Source organism: Nicotiana sylvestris, chromosome 12, assembly GCF_000393655.2.
Source record: "Nicotiana sylvestris chromosome 12, ASM39365v2, whole genome shotgun sequence".
NCBI classification, from domain to species: domain Eukaryota; kingdom Viridiplantae; phylum Streptophyta; class Magnoliopsida; order Solanales; family Solanaceae; genus Nicotiana; species Nicotiana sylvestris.
The window spans coordinates 79,040,687-79,053,767 of record NC_091068.1 but is presented as its reverse complement, the minus strand read 5'-3'; positions in this window follow the sequence as shown (position 1 = coordinate 79,053,767).

The following is a 13,081-nucleotide window of genomic DNA, read 5'->3' as shown; positions in this document are numbered from 1 at the left end:
TGTCAGCATAACTCTTTTGTCTTGACTGAGTTGTACGAAGTCGCTCCTGAATCACCTTCACCTTGTCCAAAGCATCCTGTTCCAATTCCGTACCCAAAAGCCTAGCCTCGCCCGGCTCACACCAACCTACTGGACATCTACACTATCTCCCATATAAAGCCTCATATGGAGCCATCTGAATACCTAACTGGTAACTGTTGTTATATGAAAACTTCGCGAGTGGTAGAAACTGGTCCCATGAACCCCCAAAATCAATGACACAAGCGCGCAACATGTCCTCCAATATCTGAATAGTGCGCTCGGACTGTCCGTCTGTCTAAGGGTAAAAAGCTGTGCTCAACTCAACCTGAGTACCCAACTCTCATTGTATGGCCCTCCAAAACTGCGATGTAAACTGAGTACCCCTATTTGAAATGACACAAATTGGGACACCATATAGGCGAACAATCTCTCGAATATAAATCTCAGCTAACCGCTCTGAAGAATAGGTAGTACACACAGGATTGAAGTGTGCGAACTTGGTCAGCCGATCCACAACAACCCAAATAACATCGAACTTCCTCAAAATCCGTGGGAGTCCAATTACAAAATCCATGGTGATCCACTCCCACTTCCACTCTAGAATATCTATCTGATGAAACAAGCCATCTGGTCTCTGATACTCATATTTCACCTGCTGGCAATTGAGACACCGAGCTACAAACCCCACTATATCTTTCTTCATTCTCCTCTACCAATAGTGCTGTTTCAAATCCTGGTACATCTTCGTAGAACCCAGATGGATGGAATACCACGAGCTATGGGCCTCCTCCAGAATCAACTCCCGAAGTCCATCTACATTGGGCACACATATCCGTCCCTGCATCCTCAATACCCCGTCATCACCAATAGTCACATCTCTGGCATCGCCATGCTGAACTCTGTCCTTGAGGAAAAGCAAATGAGGATCATCATACTGGCGCTCTCTGATATGATCAAACAAGGAAGACCAAGAAACAACACAAGCTAGGGTCCGACTGGGCTCCGAGATATCCAACCTCACGAACCGATTGGCCAAGGCCTGAACATCAACTTCAAGAGGTCTCTCCCCAACAGGAATAAATGCAAGACTGCCCATGCTCACCGCCTTCCTACTTAAGGCATCGACCACTACATTGGCCTTCCCCAAATGGTACAAAATGGTAATATCATAGTCTTTTAGGAAATCCAACCATCTCCGTTGCCTCAAATTGAGATCCTTATATTTGAACAAGTGTTGAAGGCTACGATGATTAGTAAATACCTCACAAGACAAACCATAGAGATAATGCCTCCAAATCTTTAACGTGTGGACAATGGCAACCAACTCCTATTATGAACAAGGTAGTTCTTCTTATGAGGCTTAAACTGACGAGAAGCATAATTAATCACTCTACCCTCCTGCATCAACACACACCTAATGCCGACCCGAGAAGCATTACAATATACCATATAAGAACCTGAAGCTGATGGCAAAACTAACACTTGAGTTGTGGTCAAGGCAGTCTTTAGCTCTAAAAGTTTGCCTCACACTCATCCGACCAGCTGAAAGGAGCACCCTTTTGGGTAAATTTGGCCAAGGGTGATGCAATGGATGAAAATCCCTGGATGAATCGACAATAATAGCCCGCGAGCCAAGAAAGATACGAATCTCTGTGACTGAGGACGGTTTGGGCCAACTCTGAACTGCCTCTATCTTATTCCGATCAACCTGAATACCCTCACTGGACACTACGTACCCCAACAACGCCACTGAACTGAGCCAAAACTCATACTTGGAGAACTGTGCATAAAGCTTCTCCTCCCTCAACCGCTCCAATACAACTCTCAAATGCTCAACGTGCTCTTCCTGACTACGCGAGTACACTAGAATATCATCAATGAATACAATAACAAATGAGTCGAGATAAGGTCAAAACACGTTGTTCATCAAATGCATGAACGCTGCTGGGGCATTGGTTAGCCCAAAGACATCACAAGGAACTCATAATGACCATATCGGGTCCTAAAAGCTGTCTTAAGAATGTTCGAGTCCCTGATCTTCAACTGGTGATACCCTAACCTGAGATCAATCTTGGAGAACACCCTCGCTCCTTGAAGCTGGTCAAATAAATCATCAATACGAGGTAAAGGATACTTGTTCTTGATTGTGACTTTGTTCAACTGCCTGTAATCAATGCACATCCTCATCGTGCCTTCCTTGTTCTTCACAAATAGAATAGGCATACCCCAAGGCGACACACTAGGCCGAATAAACCCCTTATCAAGGTGTTCCTAAAACTGCTCCTTTAATTCCTTTAACTCCGCTGGTACCATACGATATGGTGGAATAGAAATGGGCTGAGTTCCCGGCTCCAAATCAATACCGAAGTTAATATCCCTGTCTGGTGGCATACCCAACAGGTCTGCAAGAAACACATCCGAAAAATCCCTCACCGCCGAAACAGAATCAATGGTAGGAGTCTCTGCACTGACATCCCTCACGATGGCCAAATAAGAAAGACAACCTTTTCCAACCATCCGTTGGGCCTTCAAGAATGAAATCACCCTACTGGGAACATAATCCATCGAACCTCGCTACTCAATTCGTGGCACCCCCGGAATAGCCAACGTCACCATCGTGATAGTCCAGAATAGCATGACACAGAGACAACCAATCCATACCCAATATCACATTAAAATCCACCATACTAAGCAACAAAAGGTCCACTTGGGTCTCTAAACCCCCAATAGTCACCACACAAGACCGATATACGCGGTCCACAATAATAGTATAGCCCACCGGAGTAGATACATGAATAGATGAAACGTGAGACTCATGGGGCGTATCCAAATAATGAGCAAAATATAATGCCACATATGAAAAAGAGGAATCAGGATCAAATAATACAGAGGCATCCCTGTGGCAAAATGAGACAATACCTATGATCACAACATCTGAAGCAATAACATTTGGTCTAGCTAGAAGTGCATAGAAACATGCATGACCACCACCTGATCGAACTCCCCTTCTAGGGCGACCCCTAGCTGACTATCCTCCACCCCTAGCTCACTAGGCGAGTGGTGAAGTAACTGGTGCTGAAGTCTATAACTGACTCCTCTGCTGAGGCAGACCCCTATGATGACGAGGACACTGCCTCTACATATGCCCCAACTCTCCATACTCATAACAACCCCCTAGTACTGGTGACGGGTACTGAAGGGATTCCCTAGCACCGGGATGACTGGTAGAAGAACCTGGCATAGAGGAGCCCCAAACTGATGAAGCACGGGATGAACTCTGGGATGGGAGGGCACTAAGTGATGAATATCCCTGATGAGAACTGTGAGAACCATGGCTCGATGATGCCCCACGATGAACTGCAGGAGTTGACTGAGCATGTCTGAATGGATGACCTCTGTCGTGCTGAAACAGACCCCCATGAGGAGCACCCCAAAATACCGGATCTACGAGGCCTCTTGGCCTCCCTCTCTACTCGCTCCTAACGGCGAATCGACTCTATGTCCCGAGCAATGTCAACAACCTTCTCAAAAGAAGCACTGGACACCCTCACTCTAGTCATAAGAATCCCTAGCTGGTATGAGAGGCCATTAATGAACCTCCTAATATTCTCCCTGTCTGTGGGAACCAGCCAGATAGTATGATGGGATAACTTAGAGAACCATATCTAATATTGCATCACAGTTATATCATCATGACGCAACTGCTCGAACTGTCTGTGCAGCTCCTCTATGCGAGATTGCGACACATGCTTCTCTAGAAAGAGAATAGAGAACTGCTGTTAGGTGAGGGGCACTGCACCAACAAGCCTACGCCTCTCATAAGTCTCCCACCAAGTAAAGGCAGCTCCGGAGAACTGTAGTGAAAGCGACCCCACTGGTCTCCAGAATACCCGTTATACGTAGAATCCTCTCATACTTATCCAAGAAACCCAAGGCATCCTCGCCCTCTATACCATTGAAAGTCGGAGGCTGAAGTATACCAAACCTCTCCAATCGATGCTGCTCATCATCAGGCATGGCTGGTACCACATAATCCTGAGCAGGTGCAACCGGCTGGGCTAGTGCTGCCTCCGATGTTTGCAGTCCTTGAACAACCTGCTCGGATGTACGGACGATGGGAGTCTGAGTGTCTTTCCTGGCCTGGAAGTAGCTGTTGTAGTAGAAACAACGACCGCCTAAGCAAGACTGGTGCACACATTCAAGATATGAGCTAAGGTCTCTTGAAGACCTGGGATAACAATAGGCACAACCGGTGCCTGGGCTGGTTCCACTGGAGCATCCACAACTGGGACCTGATCATGAATTAGGGTGGCTGGTGGATCTGTAGGCGCTTCCCTAGCTGCTGTGCGGGATACACCCTTGCCCCTACCACGACCTCGATCGCGACCTCGGCCTCTCGCTGCCCCAACTGGTGGTACTGGTGGCTGTCCGTCCTGACCGGTAACACGTGTCCTTACCATCTATTAGAGAATAGAATAACAAAAATTTAGTTATCAGAATTAACAGATTCGCACGACAAGAATTCAAGAATGTGAAGTTTTCCTAAAGGTTCTCCAACCTCTCGAAGATAAGTACAGACGTCTCCATATCGATTCGCAAGACTCTACTAAACCCGCTCATGACTCGTGAGATCTATGTAACCTAGGCTCTAATACTTACTTGTCATGACCCAAATCCACCATGTTGTGATGACACCTATCGTGGAACTAGGCAAGCCGACTCTTTTATCAAAACAACTCGATATTTCAATTTAAAGATTACTTCAAGCTATTTAATTAATAAAATTTCATTAGATAAATCTGAATAACAAAGTGCGAAAAGAAAAGCCTGACATCAGGGTGTCACCAGTCATGAGCATCTACTAAGAATTATCAAATAATACTAAGACTAATACAGTTTAGAAACCATCTAATAACATCTATAGGAGATAGGAGGGAGAAGAGCAGGGCTGTGATTGCCATAAAGCTACCTTGCTAACTCCAACAGATCCGAGACGGATGAAATCAACACTCGCTAGCACGTCCAGCAACTCCTGGATCTACACACAAGGTACATGGAGTAATGTGAGTATGCCAACTTAGTAAGTAATAATAGTAAATAAAGATTGACCAGTAGTGACGAGCAGTAAAACACATAAAGTCCACATCATGAAATCTCAGAAATTACAACATATTTTCAAATCAATACGTGAGTCAAATCATCTCATTTTAAAATCCAATTTTTGGTAAAAATCATTTGAAGATATTTTTCAACAGTTTCAACAGAGGCTCAATTCAAAAGGGAGTAAAATGATTAAATTCGTAAATATCCCCTCGGGCAAACCATCACTCATAGCAGCCCCTCGGGCAGAACATCACTCATATACAGCCTTTCGGGCAAACCTCATAGTCACTCGTGTATAGCCCCTTGGGAAAAGCATCATATCACTCACTCAGGGTACCCACGCTCATTGGAGGTGCGTAGACTCCGAAGGGGCTCCTATAGCCCAAGCTCTATAACAAGCCACCACATGACATAAATTAATTTGGCCCTCGGCCTCACATAGTCATGAATCAGTAACAACATGTTGCGGCGCGCATTTCGATTCCATAATATCCTTATAAAAATAGGCCCTCAGCTTCACTCAGTCATAAATCTCTCAAGCCACTCGGGCTATTAGTTAAAATAGGGTTCTCAACCCAAAATAACATTTTATATGCATCAAAATGGGGTCATAAAGATTGAGTTATGAAATCAGTAAACATAGCATGACTGAGTATAGATTTTCAATCAAAATAGTGAGAGGATAGTAAGTGTCACGCCCCAACCTCGGGAGGCGCGACCGGCGCTCAATCGAGTGAACCCAACTGAGCAAGCCTTTATAACACTTTCTACCCAACTCAATATGATTAAGGGAACCATGCTTTTGTTTATTTAGACATTAGGAGATATCATGCATTCAACATTGTTAGTTCATTTTATATCATAAACCTTAAACCGTGGTTATATTCCCAAAACATCATACAATTTACAGTTTAAAGGAAACAGGAGTTCAGAATTTCAACATGGTCTAGTGACCCATCCAACCCGAACATAACCCACACAAAAGTCTACGAAGCCTCTAAGGGTACAAAAGAAAGTTATGATAATGTCGGCAACAAGGCCCCGCTATACCTCAAAAATGGAAATTTACAACAAAATATGTACAACATAACCCCTTAAAGGAAAAGGGGCTCACCAAGATCTTGAGAGGAAGATACTCTGGTACGTGTGATCGGCACTGTCCGCTATAGAGCCACCTACATTCATTCAAAAATGGAGCGCCCCCGGCAAAAGGGACGTTAGTACCATGGAATAGTACTAGTATGTATAAATAAACACCATCTCATTAGAAAGAACTATCATACAAGAACAAGGAAATCACAAAGAATTAATCAAAGGCTTTAAACGAACACCACATCATCAAATAAAAGAATTATATAACTTTCACATAATTTACGTAGCTTTAGTTTAGGGCCTTTAATATTGTTCATCACCATTCACAATACCACCGATTTCTTGAGCGGAGTCCGATCACGGCCCGATCGGCTAAGCTGCCTCATTTGAGACATATACCTTAATCATCATTTCATTCTTGCTTCCCGGATTCAATTATCAACACAATACTTCCATGTATATAGCATGGCGTCCGATCACGGCCCGATCGGCTAGGCCGTCTTACCAAGACGTTACCCTTTTCTATTAATCATTTCACTTCCATTTTTGGTTTCACATACATTAGTTCATCAGCACTTGGGGCCACAATTACCACATCATACTTGGCACTAGACCACATTCCATAACTCACGTTTCACATTATTCCTATTTTTCAACATTTAACTTGCCATTTAAGATCATAGGCACATACAAGAGCAATTCAAGTTATAAACATAGAGAAGAATTCATCTAGTTCGGCATAATAATCACAATGTAACCTTGACTTGAAATTTAGGCATTTTAACACATAGTTCATGTTCTTCACATATTCTCAATTTTACAAAGAATAGCATATAAAACACATGGAGAGGCACCTTCCACATACATTCTCACAACATCGATCCATTTGACATAACAAGTACTACATCAATAAAATTTTGGACTTACAACATTTGCACGAACACCATGAAAGCTCAATTTCTAAGAAGAGGGGATTTTAGCCATACATACCTCAATAGAGCTTTCCTTAAATCCTTACAATAAATTCCGGAGTTTCCTAACAACTTTGATCTATTTTATGAGAATTACAAATTGAACCAAGAATTAGATACATGATTAAGGTTCTAGCTTATTTGAGCATATTATCAAGCACTAAGTGTGCATTGTGATTTTACGACCCTTTTGTGAGATTTTTATTATCTTACACCCCAATTGCTATCTTTTTAGCTCACAACCTCACCATACCCTATTATCATTTATGCATGCAAGAAAATCCATTCTCATACCTATGAACCCACTTGCTAATTATTCATTCTAGTGTGAATTTTGAAATTAAAGGTTAGGGCTCAAGTTCTTACCTCTTGTAGTGAAAGCCTAGCAGCTTTACTTGATAATCTTCAAGGGTTTAGGCAATGATTGAGTGGGAAACTTGATGAAGATCACTCTCTCCCTCTAGAACCTCCTCTCTCACTCTATTTGCAATAAAATATCATAAAAGGGACCTAAGGAGGTGTTTTTAATGAGATGGGGTCGGGTTTTAAAAGTTATAAAATAGGAGCCCCGACACACTCTGCGATCGAATAATGGACATGCGACCCGCAGAATGGACCGCAAAAATTGTCCCAAAAACCTGAACAAATTATCTGGGTATGCGGCAAGAATGCGGTCTGCATACCTGTTCTGCGGTCATATAATACACTGCAGAACTGCCCCTCGCAAAAATTCCAAGGGGATTATGCGATGACTATGCGACCCGTATATTGATTATGCGATCACATAATTGGCCGCATAGTTGACCTCAAAATTAACCATCAAACTGTCTGACTCTGCAGTCTGCATAGCTATTATGCGATCGCATAATGGACCACGGAAACACACTTTTCTGGAAAACATTATTCCTTAAATTTTTAATGCACAGATAAGTACAAAGGGTCTGAACCGCGGCGAGCTTGCAAGCCGCGAAGAATTTTATCAATTTCTAACACATATTCCTAACTTGGCACTACGAGCTTTCGGGTTTTGGGTAGAAATTTTCACGAGGCCTTACATCCTCCCCCACTTAAGATCATTCGTCCTCGAATGAGGATCAAGGTTCACTCATTAGCAATCTTTATGCAACCTCAGGTTTTCACATAATGAAACATATCAACAGCCCCAAATTTGGCTAACTCCCTAAATTTCCAAAATTTTTGCCAGAGTTTTCTATGTATCTAGGCCTATCCACCTGTCAGAGAGCCCTAGAAACATATCTTAACAGCATATACAAAATCCATAGACATGATATAATTTGTAATAACACTAACCATGGCTATATAGGGAACATATACCAAAACAGAACAGTTTTACATAGACCAAATCAAAGGATAAGAGTTCATAGGAACCAAATGCATAAAAGCTATTACATGGCTATACAAACAAATATGGGTACTTCTTTTTCATATCTTCCTCAGATTCCCAAGTGGCTTCTTCAACCTGCTGGTTTCTCCATAACACTTTCATGGAGGCAATTTCTTTGTTTCTCAATTTCCGGACTTGCCTGTCAAGAATGGAAACTGGAACTTCTTCATATGACAATTCTTCATTAACCTCAATAGTTTCAACTGGCACAATGGTGGACGAATATCCCACTACCTTCTTTAACATAGACACATGGAAGACTGGGTGCACCAATGACATATCAGATGGCAGCTCAAGCTTGTATGCCATCTGATCAATCCTCTGAATGATTCTGATGGTTCGACATACCTCGGACCCAATTTTCCTTTCTTTCCAAACTGCATGATACCCTTCATGGGGGAAACCTTCAAAAATACCTAATCATCTTATTTGAACTCTACATCTCTACTACGAATGTCCGAATAAGACTTTTGGCGACTTTGAGCAGTTTTCAACCTTTCCTTAATAATTATGACTTTCTCCATGGCCCGATACACAAGGTCCGACCCTATCAATTCAGCTTCTCCAACCTCAAACCACCCAATAGGAGACCTACATCTCCTACCATACAATGCCTCGAATGGTGCCAACTGGATACTAGCATGGAAGCTGTTGTTATAAGCAAATTCTGTGAGTGGCAAATGGTCATCCCAGCTACTTTTGAAATCAAGCGTACAAGCACGCAACATGTCCTCAAGCGTCTGAATAGTCCGCTCCGCTTGCCCGTCGATCTGAGGATGAAAGGCTATACTAAGATTTACCTGTGTACCCAAACCTTGCTGAAATTTCTTCCAAAAATTGGTCGTGAACTGGGCCATCGATCCGAAATGATTGACACTGGAGTGCCATGCAACCTGACTATTTCTTTGATATACAACTGAGCATACTGTTCCAAGTCGGTAGATTTGGCTGGCAAGAAATGCGCTGATTTCGTGAGTCGATCAACGATTACCCAAATTGAGTCGAACTTGCACGGAGTGCGTAGTAACCCTACCACAAAATCCATGTTAATCATTTCCCATTTCCACATTGGAATTTCTATGCTTTGAGCCAATCCACAGGGCCTTTGATGTTTGGTCTTCACTTGCTGACAATTAGGACATTTTGCCACAAAGTCCGCCACGTCCCTTTTCATGTTGCTCCACTAGTAAACTTCTTTGAGATCATGATACATTTTCGTACGGAATACCTGGAAGTGTGAGCTTCTGCCATGATCCTTTCCCGAAGACCGTCAATATCCGAAACACATAGGCGGCCTTGGTACCGTAGGGTACCATCATCCATGCCGAAGGTAAAAGCTGTGGTCTTGGGTTTATGAATCCCCTCTTTCAGTTGTGCTAATAACAGATCATAGTATGCTTTTCTTTGACCTCCGCTACAAGTGATATTCAGCCCTATTCTGCACAATCACTCCCCCTTCGCTAGAGTCCGCAAGGCGAACTCCCAAACTAGCCAACTGGTGGACTTCCCGGTCCAGCGGCCTCCAATATGCCTCTAAATGAGCCAAACTTCCCATATATTTCTGGCTAAGAGCATCCGCCACAACATTGGCCTTTACGGGGTGATAGAGAATATCAATATCATAATCCTTGAGTAACTCTAGCCATTTTCTCTGTCTCAGATTCAACTCCTTTTGCTTGAAAATATATTGAAGGCACTTGTGGTCCGTAAATACATCTACATGGACCCCATACAAATAATGTCGCCAAATGTTTAGTGCAAACACCACTGCCGCAAGCTCTAAGTCGTGGGTTGGATAGTTCTTCTCATGGTTCTTGAGTTGCCTAGAAGCATAAACTATAACCTTGCCGTGTTGCATTAGCACATACCCAAGCCCGATCCTGGAAGCATTGCAATACACCACAAATTCCTCTATACCCTCTACCAGGGTTAATATCGGTACTGTAGTCAATCTTGATTTCAATTCTTGGAAACTCCTTTCACAAGCATCGGACCACTGGAACCTAACTGCTTTCTGCATCAATTTAGTCAATGGAGAGGCAAGAGTAGAAAATCCCTCCACAAATCTTCTATAGTACTGCGAATCTCTGTTGGAGTGGTAGGCCTGGGCCAATTCCTTACTACTGAAATCTTTTGAGGATCAACCATAATCCATTCCCTAGAGATGACATGACCCAAGAACGTGACAGATTCAAGACAAAATTCACATTTTGAAAGTTTTTACATACAATTAATGTTGCTGAAGAGCCTCCAAAACTGCCCTGAGATGGTCAGCATGGTCCTCCCGACTTCGGGAATACACAAGAATATCGTCAATGAACACTATCACAAAGGAGTCTAGAAAGGGCTTGAAGACTCGATTCATAAGATCTATGAAAGTTGCCGAGGCATTTGTGAGCCCAAAAGACATCACCAAAAATTCAAAGTGCCCATACCGAGTCTTGAAAGCTTTTTTTTGGAATATCTTGCTCCCTTATCTTCAATTGATGATACCCGACCGCAAGTCAATTTTTTGAGAAACACGTAATACCGTGCAATTGAACAAACAAGTCATCTATCCTTAGTAGAGGGTATTTATTTTTGATTGTGACTTTGTTGAGTTGCCGGTAGTCAATACACATCCATAGCGACCCATCTTTCTTCCTTACTAACAAAACCGGTGCGCCCCATGGTGACACACTTGGCCGGATGAAAGCCTTCTCTAGAAAATCTTTCAATTGTTCCTTTAGCTCTTTCAATTCTGTCGGTGCCATTCTGTAAAGTGGAATTGATATAGGCTGCGTGCCTGGCATCACATCGATCCCAAAATCAATCTCTATGTCTGGTGGGATCCCAGGGAGCTTATCTAGAAAGACATCTAGAAATTCATTCACAACTAGTACAGATTCAAGGCTAGGTGCCTCGACATCCGTGTACGTAATACATGCTAAATGATAGATACACCCCTTCTTGATCATCTTCGCCGATAAGAAATAAACCGACCTTTTGGCACTACATTATCTCCATTCCATTCAATAACGGGCTCATTTGGAAACTCAAGCCTCATAGTTCTAGTCCGACAATCAAGTTTGGCAAAACATGAATAAAGCCAATCTATTACCAATTTCTAACACATATTCCTAACTTGGCACTATGAGCTTTCGGGTTTTGGGTAGAAATTTTCATGGGGCCTTACAGTAAGAAACGGCCCCTAAGGGTCCAAACAGCCTTGGCACAAGGCCCAAATATGTCATTCAATCCAATTTATAGAAATTCTTTCTAAAACTCATAAGTATCATATAGTTTCAGTCAAATACGCAACTTTATAGTTGCTGCACGACGGACCAAGTCACAATCTCCAACGGTGCACGCCACATGCCTGTCACCTAGCATATGCATCACCTCAAAGTAGTAAAACAATGTAAAATTCTTGGTTTCATACCCTCAGAGCTAGATTTACAATCATTACTTACCTCAAACTGGTCAAATCCCTACTCCGCGATGCCCTTGTCTCTACAAGCGGCATCCAAACGTCCCGAATATAACCAAAAACAATACAATATAATCAATATAGGCCAAGGAACTAATTCCATACGAAACACTATCAATTTAGACAAAATTCCGAAATTTACCCAAACCTGGCCCCACGTCTCGGAATCTGACAAAAATCACAAAACTAGAAACCGCTTTCACTCACGAGTCTATCCATACCAAATTCATCAAAATCCGACATCAAATGGTCCCTTAAATCCCCAAATCAAACTCTCCAATTTCCAAGCCCTAACCCCTCATTTTCATCCCTAATTCTTAATAATTACATGCTTAAACAACTGAATATCACCATAATCACGAGTATTAGGCTCAAGCCACTTACCTTGGCTGATAAACCCTTGAATTCCTCCTCAAAATCGCTCAAAAAAGTTCCAAGGCCGACTAAAAATGGTGGAAAATGAACTAAAATTCGCGAAGTCCACCTTATATACCTTCTGCCCAGAACTTCCGCATCTACGGTCATCATGTCGCTTCTGCAACGCTACACATGTGGAAAATCCATCGCAGGTGTGGTTCTCACTTAAATCCCAGAATCCGCTTCTGCAGTCCAATCCTCGCACCTGCGGACGCTGCCCTCTTTAGCCTTGGCCGCTTCTGCGTGCCAGCACCTACGGTCCCCACTCCGCAGGTGCAGTTATTACAACTGAGTGAAAACATCAGCATTCCTCAAATTCCAACCTTGTTCAGTCAACCACCAGAAATCAACCCGAGACCCTCGGGACCTCTACCAAACATACCAACAAGTCATATAGCAACATACAAACTTAGTCGAGCCTTCAGAATACTCAAAACAATATCAAAACACAAATCATCCCCGAATTCAAGCTTAAGAACTTCTAAACTTCCAAATTCCACAAACGACGCCAAAACCTATTAAATCATCTCCGAATGACCTAAAGTTTTGCACACACATCACAAATGACACTACGAACCTACTCCAACTTTCGGATTTCCATTC